Raw genomic sequence first — 5,081 nt, forward strand, 5'->3', positions numbered from 1 at the left:
TCCTGTTGTTCAGTCAAATCCTATTGGTATATACTAGTTGGAACTATTGGGGCAAAATAATATATAAAACAGTGCTGTAAGAGGGATTGCGGTATTGGTTCCAATTTAGCAGTACACTGCATACCCACACTATGTACACCTGATCCTGTGCTTGCTTCCACTTGTAATTTCTGTGAACTGCATGTTCTGGTATCAGAATTTCAAGATTATTTTCCTTTTGTACCATGCTGTTCCATTTTTCTTGATGTCCTTCAGCCTTCCAAGAAATGGAAGAGGAAGAATAGTTTTACACATTGGATGTTATGACTCACTTACAGGAATGTATGTCAGAACTCATGCACCTACTACCCTCAAAACTCTGGACTGTATGTGTCTGGAATTCACTTGTGACCCCATCCTCATAGCTTACCAATGTATAAAATTTGCACATAGTTTGTTTTTCATGTAAATCTGCAGTATTGATGTAACAATGGAGTATAATATCCTTTTGTGAAGCTGGTCATTACTGCCATCAGACACTGACACTCCTGATTTATTGGAATTGTGTATCTTAATTTAGAATTGTTAGTAATAGGCTGGCTACAGTTGAACCTTGACCATCAGCCATTAGTATTAAAGGAATGTATTAAGACCAGGTGCTACAGTGGTTATTGGGGTAAAATATTTGTCCTATTTAACTTTTTAATGAATTAAAAGTCTGAATTTTTAAAATCTTAACTAGCAATGATTGACTTTCCAATTGAGTAATTTTTGCCAGTTAGGATCCTATTAAGCACAGAAGGAGGGCATTTGACCCAGTGTCTGTGCTAAATCTCTTTTTGGGGAAAAAAATCTCTCTTCACTTATCTCTAGTCCACTGCCCTCTTCCCATACCCTTTTACATTTTTCTTTGAAATATTCATCCACTTCCCTTTTAAAACCTATTGGGCTGGAAATTGCTTTAATTTGTGCTCAACACCGTTCACTATTCTTAGTGGCCAAATGAAAGAGCCTCAAATTTTAAATTCTTATCTGTGTGTTTAAATCCTTTCCTGTCTCTACAACCTCCTCCAGCCCTACAACCCCCACCCACCCACCCAAACTCTCCATTCCTCTGACTCTGGCCTCTTGTGCATCCCATTCCTGTTGACCCATCACAGACTGTTGTGCCTCCACTCTAGGCATCATGCTCTGGAATTCCCTTCTTAAATCTCTTCTGCTCCCTTTCCTCTTTTTAAGCCCCACCTCTTTGGCCAAGCTTTTGGTCACCCATCCTTCTTTGGCTAGGTGTCCATTTCTTTGATATTGTCTCTCTGAACTATCTTGCGATTTTTTTTTACATTAAAGGTGCATTTTAAATCTGTTATTTGTCTTGGAGTAATTCTTTAATTGAAAGGGGAGCAACATGCTGAGGCAATCATATTATAGATGGATGGGCTGCAGCTCTATGTTCCCACCCTTCTGCTTTTTTAGCAGCATAACACTAAGCACTGTATTGTGTCTATTACTCCAGGTATATGGAAGGATGCACATCCAGTTGGGGTTGTGATTTTTTCCAGGAATTTGCTTGCTTGTATCCTACAGCAAGAATTGAGGGTGAGACCGAATGTTTGATCTACTTCAATTTCCAGTAAAAGTACATGTACAAGCAAGTTATCCCAAAGCTAATTATTGCCTGGAAAGTGACATTGTTTGACAGTACCTCACCTAGAGCTTTCCCAGTAAAAACATTGAGAAATTAAAACTGAATACAAGTTGATATTGTTCCTACTTTACCTCCTCTACCGGTAGCTGTACAAGGGGCTTTCTACCATGACTTTTATCATTTTAATTCACATTGAACCATTCCAATGGTCTGTTGAAAAGGTCTGTCCTATTATCACTATGGATACTTTTAAGTAGCAGTGCAGCCATAGAAATACAGGATGTCAGTCTGCATGCCAATTTCTATTGACAAAATTAGAAGTAGAAAGCAGTCATGTTCTCGTTGTTGCTGTCGTGCAATTCTGCGAAGATAGCTTATCACTTCATCAAAACTCTTTGAGCTGAAGTGGAGATGCCGGTGATGGACTGGGGTTGACAATTGTAAACAATTTTACAACACCAAGTTATAGTCCAGCAATTTTATTTTAAATTCACAAGCTTTCGGAGGCTACCTCCTTCCTCAGGTGAACGATGCGGAAAATGGAAAATTTTCCGCATCGTTCACCTGAGGAAGGAGGTAGCCTCCGAAAGCTTGTGAATTTAAAATAAAATTGCTGGACTATAACTTGGTGTTGTAAAATTGTTTACTTTGAGCTGAAGTGATTGTTACTGCTTGTGGGTGTGAATTGCCTGCTCTGCAAGATAACATTCTAATAGTAATTATATAATACCAATTTATCTCTGTGATCTCCTTATTGAAAGGGTAGAATCTGACGCAGATTATTTTCTAAAGATTTTTTAATGAATTTTTGTGGTCATCGAGGAGTCTGCAGGAGAATGGAACATTTTTTTGACTATTGGCAACTAATATTGGCATTCAAGTGACCACGGGTAAGATGCATCAGAGCCAAGCTCCCTCAACTGTCCCATCATGGTGAACCAAACCATTGTAAATGTTTCCCGTTTTCACATCACTATTTTCATACCTAAGTAAGATTACCTATAGTACTGAATGTTTTTAGCAACTTTGTGCTTTGGAACCCTTTGTATTGAAAACTTAGTTAAGAGTGCTTAAACTCATTTTACATAGAAAGCCCCTTGAAGCTGACATTGAAAGGATAGATTTTCATCCCATCAGATTGAATATGAACCCAGATCTCAGGATGTAAAAGAGTAGCATTCTAATTCTCTGCCCTTCCTCATTATTCTTGCCTGGATTTCCTTCAAATATATTCCCTTAATGTTTCTCTATCAGAAGTAAGTTTTATCTCAGACCATGTCAAGACAGCACTCAATTTATTTTATTAGTTCCTGTGTTGCCAAAGGCAATTGAAGAATCACTGATTCTCGCTTTAAAAGTGAGTGTGTAGCACCTTTTAATTTTACTTTTACTTCTAATATCCCTGACTACTTTTTGTTGCTTGTTAAACTCTAACTTATGTGAGATTTGGTGCCACAAGAGCCCAGTTGTTCACTTTGGAGGAAGGATCCAAAGCTGATTTGGGGGAAAAAAAACAGCCTTGTGGCACTGGCTGCAGCCAGTAACATGGAGGCTCAGGAATATAAAGCTTGATATAGGTGTGTCAATAATAACAGAACCAAATATTAGCTTGTCAAATTTATTGATGCTAAAATAGGGAGAGTAAAAGTGACAACGCTGCTGAAAATTTGCCAAAGGATTTAAATTGGTTATGCAATTACGCAGATAAATAAAAATGAAATTTAACACTGATGAAGTATATTGTATTGGTTGAAAAAGAAATATCTATATACAAGGAATGGAATTGAATTAGCACAGGGAGACCTAGAAAGGTCCCTGGGCGTATTAAACTCATCTCCTTGAATTAGTGTTTTTTAAATTGACTCTTGTCATCATTACTAATAGAATGCTGAATTACAACTTTACAAAAGTTATGCAATGCACTGGTCAAACCACATCTGGAATACTGTATTCAATTCTGGTTGCCATGGCTAAAAACATTTGGAAGCAACAGAGTAAGTGAGGCAACAAGACCAATCCCAAGTGTAAAGGGATGTACCATTAGGCAGGATTAGAGAAGCTCAAGTGTCATTGTCTAAAAAGCTGGTTTCAAAGGGTAAGTAAAATATTAAGTTGTTTCAATAAGGTTAACCCACACGGACTGCAGCGGTTCAAGAAGGCGGCTCACCACCACCTTCTCAAGGGCAATTAGGGTTGGGCAATAAATGCTGGCCTTGCCAGCGACGCCCACATCCCATGAACGAATTTTTTTTTAAAAAGTAAAATACTTCAAAGTGTCCAAAGAAGTAGGACCAGAGGACATAAATTTAAATTAGTGTAAATTTAAAACCCTTAGATAGAATTTCTTTACTCGGATGATAGATGTTTGAAATAATCTGCTAGGCACAGTAGTAAAAACAAAATATTAGGCACGTTCAAAATGCAGTTGGATGCTAACATTGGAGCTAGAGTGCCAGTCGCATGAGCTGCTTTAAGCCAAATGGTCTTTTCCTCGTCTGTTCTACAAATCAATTCAACTTTTGCTGTGATTTTAAGTGTCAAGCAGGAAACACCATCACATGACAAGTTCTCAGTAGCCCCAGCAACACGGTTGAACCTAGTCAGTGGTGCTACATCGGTTAAATGTTTCTAACATATTTAATACATTTTGTATTCCAGTTACCCCATTGAGCATATGTTTGGTAAATTAGGCTTTTTTTAAAAAAGAAATGTTGAATCCTTTTATGATAAGGGGAATGGTTGCAAGATGAATGACTTTGTATTCTGTCATTCCTACTAAGAAAACATACAAAAACATATGTGGACTAAATTAGTGTCTGAACAACTATTACATGTTCCCATCAACAGGGTGTCATTTACAGCAATTTCAATCACACACAGCTGTGCTTGAATGTAACTATTATATTGTGGGGTGGTTCCAGAAAGAAGTGGAACATGTCGATAAACAGTCCCTTTGAATGAGTAATGATACGTGGTATACTGACTAACTAAATCCAACACGGGTGTCTGGTAATGTTTAGAAAACTAATAGGCGGGGTATCTTTCTTACTCTGCTATCTCTATGACGATTTTAACAACAACTACTTGTATTTATATAGCAACTTTAACATAGATAAATGTCCCACGGTGCTCCGGAGGTGTAATTAGATAAAAAAGGACACCATGCCAAAGAAGGAGATATTAGAAGTGGTGACTAAAAGCTTGGTTAAAGAGGTGGGTTTTAAGGAGTGTCTTAAAGGAGCAGAGGGAGGTAGAGAGGTTTAGGAGGAAATTCCAGAGTGAATGGCCTAGACTGGTAAAGGGATGCACAAGAGGCTAAAGTCAGGAAGGGATGGTTCGGGGCGGGGTGGGTGTTGGAGGGCTGGAAGAGGTTACAAAGATAGGGAAGGTAGGGCCATGAAGGGCTTTAAACACAAGGATGAGAATTCTTAATTTGAGGCATTGGGGGACCAGGGGC

This window comes from Heptranchias perlo, chromosome 19 (assembly GCF_035084215.1).
Source record: "Heptranchias perlo isolate sHepPer1 chromosome 19, sHepPer1.hap1, whole genome shotgun sequence".
Lineage (NCBI taxonomy): Eukaryota > Metazoa > Chordata > Chondrichthyes > Hexanchiformes > Hexanchidae > Heptranchias > Heptranchias perlo.